We start from the raw sequence: 12,327 nt of genomic DNA on the forward strand, positions 1-12,327 counted from the left end.
AGGTCAACACATACACACACATTAGTTAGATTTATTTAGAGGAGAGATTAGTTATGTCTCGACAAGAAAGAGGAACAATTCACTTTAAGATAAGAATGGAAAGTACCAGCCATGAAAATAGAAGATGATCTTCTGGGTGAAAAGTCATTCTGGTGTTGATCTGATCTATGTATAAAATGTACCGGTGACGCATGAAGGGGCGTCAGTAAACAAACCCTGATGTTATAAAATAATTGTTTGTGCTTTAGTAAGTCGAAGATCAATTGCTGTTTCCAGTGATCTTCCCACGTGTGAATTAAAATCTTCGTTTGACTTCACCCGGCCGGACCAGTGTGGTTATTTTTCGATCACCTCTTGTACCCTTTCTCAATTTTTGAATCTTAACACTCTCTGAGTGATCAGTGAGACTAGAAAAGCTCTATGAAGGCCATTTAAGCTAGATCTTTAATGGAGAAAGGTGTGTGGTTCTATAAGGTAATCACAATTATTTCGAACTAGAATCTGAATTTGACTTGGAGGAAAGAGTTTCACAGGACCTCTTGGTCAAAGCTTTTGCAGACTCATTCTGAATCACTGCTTAAAAATCCCAGGATGGTTTGCAAACTGAGAAATTAATTAAAGCAGCCTAAATGAAATGGAAAAAAAGTAGCATGAATAATCACCTTTGTCACAGCCTGAGTTTCTAAATATCTTTCACATGCAAAAAGAAGAAAATCTTACACTGTGGTGAGACCCCAAGAATTCTGACTGACACTTCCCTGCTACTTGGTGTCACACACGGACATAAATAAAAACCTCATCGTTTTTGTATCACATTTTACACAATCATTTCTAATTAGACATATTACAATGGTTAAAGGTTTGTAACAATATTTTTTACATACCACTCATAAAAAATACCTTTCAGTTTATGCTCAACTGCAAATGATTACCAACAGCAAAAGTTCTATCAGAGTGTCATGATGTGAATGAGTGTGTGGTATTCTTCCATTTGAGTCCTGTGAGTTCCTGTGTCCGCCCATGTGGATGAGGCTCTGGTTCCTCACCTGCTTCTCTCACCTGTAATCCATTGACAGCAATCAGCGACTCTTAAGGCCAGTGCAATCCTGCACTCTTTGCTAGTTTGTCAGCTACCTCATGGTGATAACTAGGCCTCCTTGTCTCCCACAGCTCATGGTTTTTGTTTGGTTTGGTTTGGTTTGGTTTGGTTTGGTTTGTTTGGGGGGGGCCCTTGTACTTACTCCCATCTCCTTGTGTCCCTAGATCTCTTGCCTCCGATTAACCTCACCTGCTGTGTAATGTCCTGGATGCTGGCCACACCTGGTAACACTCTCCAAACCTGCTCGAAGCCCCTTTCCTGGAAACAGCACTACTCACTGGACTCGCCTGCCATCACTCCTGGATTCCTGGAGTCACAAGGTTGGAACCTCACCTTTCACAGACCCCTTCATTCAGCCAGACGCTCACTCGGCTACTCTCCCGAAGCCTCTCACATCCCACCTGAAAGTAAGCCCGAACCGATTAAACTCACCTTCGGCCATCCGCACCACAGCTCTGGATCTAACCGCCCTCTCCTCTGTGTCAGAGACCCTTGCTACATTCCTCTTGTCGCCTTTTGTACATGTTTCCTGTGCACAATAAAACCTTGTTAAATATCATCTTGTTTTGTCCATCGAGTCTGCTTTTGGGTTCCACTCCCACGTACTAGCCTTCTGGCCTGTGACACAAAGAGAGACAGAAAAGGAAAATGATGGCTGAACCAGAGATGCTTGCTGTTAGTGGATCAGAATACTGCGATTCGCATAGTTTTGAGGTTTGAAGACGACTTCGAGATAAGGGTTGTTTTGAGACTGCAAAGGCTCCCCCCCCCACCCCAGTAGTAACAGAAGGGAGACATGTTTAAGATTGTTATTTATTACATGAATGTCAAATGGGGCAAACTAGGGTTTCATAGAGTTGTTTATTCCATCTCACTCATGAATGTAAGTATTTTCTGAAGATTTGAAATACATAGTGTAGGAATTACGTGGGATAATATTGTCTTGATTATTCATTATCTTATTTCCAATGAAAGGAAAATATTACAATTTGCACATGAGAAAACAGCTGCAGCAGGTGATGCAGAAATAATAAAACTACTATTAGTATCAAAGGAAAATTTTTAGATTTCATCTATTATTGGAGATCGGAGAAGTGTCTAGCTCTGGCATCACTGGCCTATTGTTCAAAGCACCTTTTAAATGAAGAACGTGAACTCAGAGTTCAGTGAATTTCCACAAACTAACACAAACAAATCTTTGTGAGAAAGAACAATTGAGTCAAACTGAAAAGCTACAGAAAACGTAGCAGTGGAAAGGTGGTTCAGGATGTAAGAGCTAATTTCACACCAGCAAATCAAAGAAGCAAAATTAAAAGACAAATCAAATAAGACACATAACACATAGAAGAGGGGTTTAATAAGACAGAGTGGGTGGACAGAGGCAACAATCATCCTGAAAGTTTGCTGGTAATGAGCTGAGCAGAGGAAAAAAAACCTTCAGAGGTCTAAATAGAAACTGGAAAGATCTGTGAACTATAGCCTCATGAATTCTAAATTATTCTTGGGATTTTATTTGTAACGCTTAAAGCTGGAGTTTGACACACAATATTTCTGACCTTCTGCCTTCAAACGTTTCAGTTTGCAGTTTACTTATTATATGATCAATATCATGCACATGTAGTAACTTCAGCACATTAACAATTTGCATAACAAAGCAGTTAATCTGCTATGCAGCTGCTATCACGGAAGAATGAATTTGATCCAGAAAGTGAGATCAAGGGGTGAGCTTGCTGTAATGCCCACTTGGGAAACAGAAGACTGAGAACAATGGGTGTGAGGGAGAGGGAGGTCTGTGAAAGTGAAATTGTTTTCCAGAGACAGATTTGTAAACCGCTGGAGCAGCTTGTAAGCAGCTTTCACTCAGATGAAACAATACCAACAGAGTCGTACATCTGCAGGCTTTCAACGCACGTGCTTTCAGAGGATGTTTGTGTTTCACTTATGGCTAATATTTGGTGTTTTTTCCTGATGGAAGCAAAGCATCAGACGTTCTCTTTTTATGTACAGTATATGCCCTTTGCTGCTAGTCGCAGCCTACAGTGTGTCTCAGAGCAGTGTGGGTATTAGCAGTGAGCTACTGGAGGGATGTAGGGGAGCCATGCTAGGCCAGCAGGGCTGTAATGATGATCTTCACCATGAGTGATAATGAGTGCTAAGGTAATCCTCGCCTGGGACCACAAGCAAACACACAATAAACACACCATTCTCACACAGTCATGAACACAATGTCACCAAGATACCGCACAAGCACTTATCTGGAATCACCCCCACACTTTGCCTGGACTTATCAGTCTGGGTACTGAGCATGCAGGGAAATCGGAGGCGCACAATCTTGCCCCTGAGGGAGGGAAACTTATGGCACCCCAAAGACTGTTATGGTGACACCCCCCTCTTGCTTCTTCTTCTCATCCTCTTTTAACAGCTTTATTCTTTTATCACACAGGCAATCAGATAGATAGTGGTGTCCTGAAACCCTTCGTACAGCTCAGTGATTGGGGACTGTAGACAGTGGACCTCCCTAATGCAACCCTTGAGCCCTGAGGTTTTTAGCTGGAGCCACCTCTGAAAGAAAAGAAGGGGAGAAGTATGAGAAGCAGGAAAGATGAGTGCTAGAGGTTTGTGAGTTTCTGTGTGCAGAGCAGAGAGTGTGGACAGCAGAGTTTCAGGTGTTTTTTACGAAAATGGATGTGTACATGAGTGGGTTGTGCACATAGAAGAGATGCTAGTAGCACAGATAAAAGGAAAGAAAAGCGAATCTCTTTCCCATGTGTCATAAGACTGTCTCTTTGAATGAGAGTTAAATCTATCAAGTCAAAGTGGAAGAGCTCCGTCTCTCGCTCTCTCACCTCCCCAACGCAACGTCCTCCCTTCCCCTTTGCTCATTCTCCCTCTCTTGCTCTCTCTCTCTCACTTTAACTTCCTCTTTGATCTGATTGTTTCTCTCCCTCGCTGGACCAAATCAATCTGCCACCCACACATCATGTTATCACGAAAAGAAGACAAGGACACGTGTGTTTGAGCCGGCCCGCATGACACTTAATGGCTGTTTGCGCATGTCCGTCTGTGAATGTGTGTAGCTTAAGTGTCCCTTCACAGGCACGACAGCAGTCTTCCCGCTAAGCTTATGAATAAATATGATATTAATCCTTAAAATATGGAGGAGGGGATTACTTTGTTTACTACGTGCGTTTCTCCTGAAATGGAGTGCTACCACAGAGTGATGGTGGCATTTTTGCTTGTCCAAAAAGCTTTATGAAAAGGCATAAAAGAGTAAAAAAAAAATGAACGGAAGAGGAATAATGTGTAATATTTCTGTGTGTGTGGATGTTGGCTGTGTGTGGGTGCATAACTGCCATATGTTCTTTAGGCAATTCATGGAAAATAAGAGATACGTTGGGTATTACAGCTCTATTTTTAGCACAGGCAATCTCAAACCATGCTCCTGCTTCCGTTGCTTTTAAATCTGCTCCAGCAACTTGCCAATATTTCCTCTGTCTTCTCAAAATCCTCATCATGATAAGAGAGAATATGAGTGGGGAAAAAAAGAGGAAAATTTCAGAGAAGCTAAGCAACCAATCTCCCAAAATAGGTCAGTTTGAAAGCACGATGAATTTTCATACAGCCTTTTAAAAGGCTTTTTAGGACTGAGGACTGTGGAGAAGATGCTGCTGAGGATCCCTTTCTCTCACACGCGTACACAGAGCTGGGTCGAGGTTCACTGAGGGGGCTTGAAGACTACTACTGCCCCCTGGTGTTTGCCTCTGTGGTAGTGTGTTTTTCTTGGGCGTACATCCAAAGGCTCACCCCTACTGAGCATTTGGAGAGGCAAAAACGTGTGGGTTCAGTCTCCTCATATAGAAATCATCTCACCGAGGCTTCAGTCAAGGTGTGGGTGTTAAACACTGAACGAGAACGGATGAGATGTCCATTTGTTCCCCTTCACACGCCTTCTTTATGTAGTGGAGCCTACATAAACACATGGGAGAAGAAGAAATCAATAAAGATGTGCCAGACTTACCCACAAAATTGGAGCTCTCATAAGCTGCCACCTCACGTTCCGCCTGTGGTTGCATAAGAATAGGGAGGGAATCTCTGACTCATCATCCCAAAATAAGCCAAGCAATTATTCATATTTTAGGATCAAGTGAGTTAATACTGCTGACAAGGCTCTCAGCTCACCTCCAATCGCTCTTCTGTTCAACTCCGTTTAACGAATCTGCCGTATCTCTTAAAACAGCTTCTTCACAATGAAAGATTGGACTTGTGGTTTAAAATGTTCCATAAAAACTTGTTTTACTTATCATAAAAACTAATTTATTTAACTCATATTCCGAGCCTTTTCTACACAATAAAATTCTGTATTGCATTGTAGACCATAATTGTGTCCTTTAGCTTTCTGTTCAGATTTTATTTCCTGCTCCTTCTCACCCAAAAATGAACAAAATTAGATCTTGAACATTAGAGAGAAGGAGCATGTGCCTACCACCGCAAGAGGTCCTTGATATTTTAAGTACCACGTAATACTTGCTATCTTGCTAGCTATTTGCGTCCCTGGATTTTTGGTGCATAAGATTTTACAAGACTGTGTTTTATCTGTTTATTAAGAGCATGTTATTAAACCAAGCAGACCTTGGGGACTAACTATAGCTAGTTGGGATTTAAATATGAACATGTTGTGTGCATTTTAGATTATTATTATATGAAAAATGATGCAATGTTTATATGTTTAGAGACTTCTGAGTCCCATAGTGAGTGAAAACTGTATTTCCTGATTTTAGAATGGGTAATGACACGAAATATTTAGGGAAATAAATGATCTGTGATGTTTCAAGTAATGAGGATAGACAATGCTACATGTTATACACAGAATCAAATATTCTAGGTCTTAAATGTAGATATTATACAGCATCTTTGAAGGCATTTTTGTACCTACCCATATGCTGCCAATCTGGAGCTACAAAAAAAGGCAGGTTGCAGAGACTCACAGTGGATTATAATGACAGCATGAAGCTGTTGCTCAAAGCCGCAAGAAACTCCAGCACAAGCCAGATGTTTGCTAATGTCGGTATGCTCACCTGCTCTGCTGTGATAAGAAATCTTTCATTTAGATACATGCAAAGGTTATCGAAATCTGCAAACAATATTTTGCCTTAAGCAATCCTCAACCCAGCAGTGGCTTTCTGCCAATTCATACAGAATGAAGTATTTTACCAAACTTTTAAAATGATTTTTCCTTCATAATCCCCATTCCAGTCTCATGTTCTGAAAGATGTAGGATAAACGGATAAAAGTCACTTATTACGCTCTCTGGCGAAACTGAAACATTCATGATCAAAAGATTGCTGTTATAGGTCACTTGTCCGACAGTAGCTTTGAAGTTTTTCTTTTTTTTTTTTTTCTTCAACGCAACAATATAGTGTCTAAAGGCAACTTGCAGTTCATTCTCAAAGTTTCTGAGTAGTTTTATGAGTATTTCCCCAAAAGGCTGAAAAACAGAGAGAAATAATTTTAAGGAGACAGAGGTGGCAGGATTACTAAATGAACTGGAGCTGATCTGGCTCTGAGGGTAAAAGATTGGTTTCATCAATTAAATGTGGGCAATATGTCTTATTTCCCCTGGTATCTAGTCATGCTGATTGGGGCGGGGAGAAGAAATAGCCCCATTTTGGAAATGACTCATAAAGTTCAGTTTAACATGGTTAACTACTGCTGGCAAAAAGCAACTCGATGTTATCACCACCGAATCCTAACACCAATCTGGTTGATCGCTGCTTGTCTGCTCACTGCAGAGCTGCAAGATAACCAGTCTATCCCCTGCACTCCTTCTGCTCTCAGCATCACTGGTCATGTAAAGGTTCCTCCTACTGTTTCGGCACTTTAATTTGATCCCCGAACCAAGAGCCACCATGCTGTGTTTGTTTGTTAAGATGCTTCTTTCTCTAAAAAGATATAAACATGTATCATCAAACAACCTGCATACAAGTATGTGGGGGATTTTATAGGGAATGAAAAATATCTCACTCACTGTACAAATTATAAAAAGATCTTGGACACAATTTTGTACACAGTGGGGGAATAATTCCCTGCTGAATTTGTACATTTGCTCACTTGCAAAAAATGAACAATCTGATATTTTTTATGGTAATTTCATTTTAATAGAGAGAGAAAATATCAGCTAAAAATCCAGAAAAACTACATTAAAGTTAAATTAATTACTGGAATGAAACAAGTATTTGATCTCGTACAACCCGCAACAAATTTACACTGTGTGCTGGCTTTGTGCCCATCAGACAGATTACAATCAATCAGTTACAGAAACTTCTGATCTCACACCTGTCCACAGAATTGATTCCTTCCATTCCAACCTCTTCACCACAATAGGCAAAACCAAAGAGCTGTCGAAGGACAACAAAGACAAAGTTGTAGACCTGCACAAAGTTGGAATGGTCTGCAAGACCATCAGCGAGAAAGTGACAACTGTTGGTCCGATTATTCAGAAATGGAAGAAATAACCATTAGTGACACTTAGTCTGAAGCTTCAAGCAAGAGCTTGCCTCATGGGGTAAGAATGATCATGAGATAGGTGGCAGATCACCCCAAAACTACATGGGAGGAGCTTATTAATGATTGATACACTGTCTCTCTCAATGAAAACTAAACTAACATAAAAATAGAAACTGTTCATTTCTTTGTAAGTGAGGAAATGTACAAATTCAGAAGGGGGTCAAATAATTTTTTCAACCAATGTAACAAAATCGAGTTCAGTCACCTCTAGTGTCTCTAGCCTTAGCAGTTTAGGGAATCAATTATTAACATCACACTATATCTCCTTTTCTTTCTACAAGAGGTCAGAAATCACAAAAGAACAAGAGGCCAGAAAAGTAGAAACATAAATAGTTTAAAGATTTTAAATAAAGCAAATGTAATTTTATGTATAATTTGTAATATCAGTGCTTCCTTTAGAATAATGTCATGGCAGAGCAAGAATATTAAACAATGTAACTATCAAAACTTTCCTTTCACAGAGAAAAACTGTAATTGTGTAAAAACTGAGTGATGCGTAAGAAAGAAATGGAGTCTACCACATGACATATTCACACATGCAGTTTCTGCTGTATGATTTTTCTACTTTATGCAATACCCTTATCCCACCTCTGTTGTAGATTTCACATAGATTGACAGAACAAAATTCTAATGCATGGAAGCACACACACACGCACACACGCACACGCGCACACACACACACACCCCAGACATCAGGTTCAATCCATCCTGTGATTGGGAATTGTTCTTTTTCTTATTAAAAGAACAGGTGGCCATGAGATAGCAGTCTCATTTTTCACTGCTGCTGCACTCCATGAGTCCAAACTAATGATCAAAACACTGAGCCGCTCCAAATCATCTCTCACCCCACACTGATAGATGTGGGAACTGATGGGAAGAAAAGTGTGGGTGCCTGCGAGTATTTGTGTGAACCCACAGCCGGTACACGATTGCGTGACTTTGTTTCCATATCTGCTTCCACACCTATATGTATATACATAATTGCATGTGCAGGTGTGGTAATACCAAGTGTGTTCATCTGTTTGCACGTGTGTGTGTTAGAGGCAATAGTGGGATATCTGTGCTTTCAGGGTAAGAACTGGAATGAGGCTGTGAAGCCAGTGGCTGTGACAGATCACTTGCTCTGCTCCTTTTCCACACTGTTGGTATTCTCTAAGCAGTTTCCTCTTCAACACACACAGAGAGCTTCCCATCTTCTTTCCAATTTTCCTTTTTTTTATGCAGTCGTCAGTCATTCGTGCTGCACCGTGCTTATCACTTACAAAGAGAAACCAGCATACATCTCAAAGGGAGAAGATGAAAGTGGTTTAATAATCTGTAATGTATGGGTGCCATTCATTGGCACAGAATAAAAGGAGAAAGAGGAGATGGTAGCAACAGTAAACTCTAAGAAATCAAGTCACCCCCTTAACTGGTGACTTTATGGGAGAGAATTTGGAGGTTGCTGTCAGAGCCATTGTGTTTTTAATTCTTTCTGGGCAGCTTTACTCGCCTCCAAATGAGATTACTGAAAACACAAGCCAGTCAGTGATGACAGAGTGACTGAAAGAAAAAAATTAATTTCAGCGATGTGTGAGGCGTGTGATATGTTATCTGCATGAATTTTCATCCCCCCCTGTCATAAAAACTGCGATAAAGGCCGACACTCTGCCACACAAATCCACTCAGGAGATGATTTTTTTTTTGTGATTTCAATTTGATAGCGCAGAGATGACACCGATGGAAGTGGGAAGACGCGATGCTTTGGTGTGTGAAATAAAAGTGTTTTCCATGATCCAAACTTGACAGCAGGCAAGACAGAAAAACACAAACTTTCCATTGCTCCCTTCTTTTCAGTGTTTCTGATCATGTGCCCCTTTCTGCCACTCTATATGGGCCAGTGAAATTAGTCATCGAAGGTCCCATCTGTTGTGTTTACGACTCATTTGTTTACTCACTGGTTCACATCAGAGCTTACTGAGGCCAGGGGGGATTCCTTCAGTGTGGGACAAGGTCTGGGCTCTAGGGTCAACTGAGCTCAGTGATTCATCATATTTTTCACTAAGTAGCTGTGATGAACACAGATTCCTTTCATTTCCATCTGTGATGAAAAGCAAAGTAGTGGAAAAATGTCACTAAAGAGCCAACGGAACAAAGACAGAACTAACCAACAGTTGGTTGGTCAGGTCAGCCAACGATTTCACTACTCATAGATTTAGATAATTTTCAAGAAAAAACAAACAAGTGCTCATCGTCCAGACGCAGTTTGGTAAAAAATGGTTTGTTGGTGCTTGCTGCCCATGGGGAAATAGCTGTGAGCATGAACATGGGTTGATAGAACAGGTGGTGATGTTAGGTAAGACTGCAATAAATTCACATTATGCAGATGAGCAGTAAAGACAGCAGAGGCAGCTGGAGACATTCACAATCAAAACTTTGCTGAAACTCAGTGTTGTCCACCAACACTTTTAAATATATGCCAGACTGGGAATTACCTCTTTGTCTAAGCTGATTTCCCCAGGCTTGCCTATCCATCCCTTCATTCATTTTTATACCCACTTATGCTAATTCTGGATAACAGGAACCTTGTGCTATCCATATATTTTGCTATGTAATTCAATCTTCATATATCAGTTCTTTGCTATCAGTGATGACATATACAAAAGTGAAAGATGTTTTCAATTTCAGGCATAATAGCTATCTTAGACTATTACACAGAAATAAATGCAAAAGTGTTTTGTGTATAGTGTATCGGTACAAAATAATGATTTGTTTTTTGGTATCCCAATCAGTTAACCTCCCTCTATATGTAGCTCTAGTTTTTCATGTGTCATTTCCCAGCTTGTCTTGTTCTCACCAGAGTTTTTCAGGCATTATTCTGTGTATCTTCTTTTATGGGTTGCAGATGAACAGTTAATTTTGCTTAGGAATGTAACTCAAATAAAAGATATGGAAGTATTTGCATGACATTGGAAAGAACAGCTGGTCAAATCTTCTACATTTTTACGAAATACTCCCTTCAGTGCTTCCCTTGTTGCCTTCCTTATCACTGGACCATCTTTTATGGAAGGAAAAAAGATAATACTGTTCCACAATTCAAAGCACTTTTCATGAAAACTAAAAATCAACTTCACCAGCAAGTCATACAAATCATGTAAATTTTGTTAATAGTGGGGTTTTCATTTTATGCTATTAATAGCGGATATATTTTGAACCTTCAGTGGCAGGTTAGCTATGAACATTAAGCTTTTTTTTATAAAATCTACGAATTACAAACATTAAGCTTCAACAATAAAATCTGCTCAGTATAAAGTTGTTGCCTCATGTGAAAAAATATTCTTAAAAAACAGGCTCTGTATAAATATGACCTATATTAAAATGCATGAATATTCAAAGTGAATATAAGGTTTAACATAATTCAGTTAACACTAGTTATGTCTGTTGTATTAGTATGTTAATAGACTTTGGTATTATTATTAATTAGTTTTAGTCCAATTATTACTCCCTTCCCAAAGTTCATGACCATAACTAAGTTCAGGTGTAGATTGATTGATAAATTGACAGTTTTGCTTTCATGCTAATCTCTTTACCAAAATAGACCAGCTCCAGTGCACACCCTATAACTGGAACATACCCTCTGTTCTCACTTCTTAAACATGGGAAACTACGGAGCCCCGCAGGGGACATGGGAGAAAAAAAAAATTAGGGAGAAAAAAAAAATTAAGACGGACTTTTGCGAGATCTCGCAAAACAAACTCAGGATCTCGCAAAACTTTTGCGAGATCTCGCAAAACAAACTCGGGATCTCGCAAAAGTTGAATTCCAACAATGGCGGCAGCTACTTAGTTGTAATATTACTCTTTCTGGGTCACAAAATACAGTTTTAAGATATTTTGAGGCGTGAATGTAGTTGTGTAAACGTCAGATACCTGCTCGGTTTACAAGACATCACATATTTGCAAAAGTGCTCCGACGTTTTTGGAGATCTGACACCCACTAGCTCGAAGCTAACGGGAGGTCGAGACCTACTACAGCCGGGAGGAACACCGCTTTCCCGGCACATCGTGCCTCGACCTCCCGGTCGGCTTCGAGCTGGCGGCCTCCGAAGAATGCGGCTAAAACTTTTGCGAGATCTCGCAATACTTTTGCAAAATCCCGAGTTTGTTTTGCGAGATCTCGCAAAAGTCCGTCTTAATTTTTTTTTTTCTCCCTAATTTTTTATTTTCTCCCTAATTTTTTTTTTCTCCCATGTCCCCTGCGGGGCTCCGTAGGAAACACATTCCCATGGATGTTGCAAAACCATTCCAATCCAATTCCAAGACAACCCAACAAAATCCAGGGCCTTAAGGAACTAATTATGAATTTTATCTTCCCCAGGGCCTATGGAGTTGTTTAACTACCTCAGTGTCCTCACCTCTAGTGATGGGCACATCATCCCCCTCGACCCTAGGCTCTGCTTCTTCTATGTAAGGCGTGCCAGCGGGAACTGTAGCTCAGGTGGTGGAGCAGGTCACCTATTAATTATAAGGCTGGTGGTTCAATCCCAGTCTACATGCCAAATATCCTTGGGCAAGATACTAACCCTCCACAACCCAGTTGGGTCATTTGAGCCATTTCGACGGCAGACCCATGTCAATAACATTACTACAGAGTGTAGCGCAAGTACAGCCGTGTGGTTCAAGTCC

Source organism: Aulonocara sp. 'chitande type north' Nkhata Bay, linkage group LG12 (genome assembly GCF_057382095.1).
Source record: "Aulonocara sp. 'chitande type north' Nkhata Bay isolate Kocher_YH1m ecotype deep benthic linkage group LG12, A_spYH_male_GT1.1, whole genome shotgun sequence".
Taxonomy (NCBI): domain Eukaryota; kingdom Metazoa; phylum Chordata; class Actinopteri; order Cichliformes; family Cichlidae; genus Aulonocara; species Aulonocara sp. 'chitande type north' Nkhata Bay.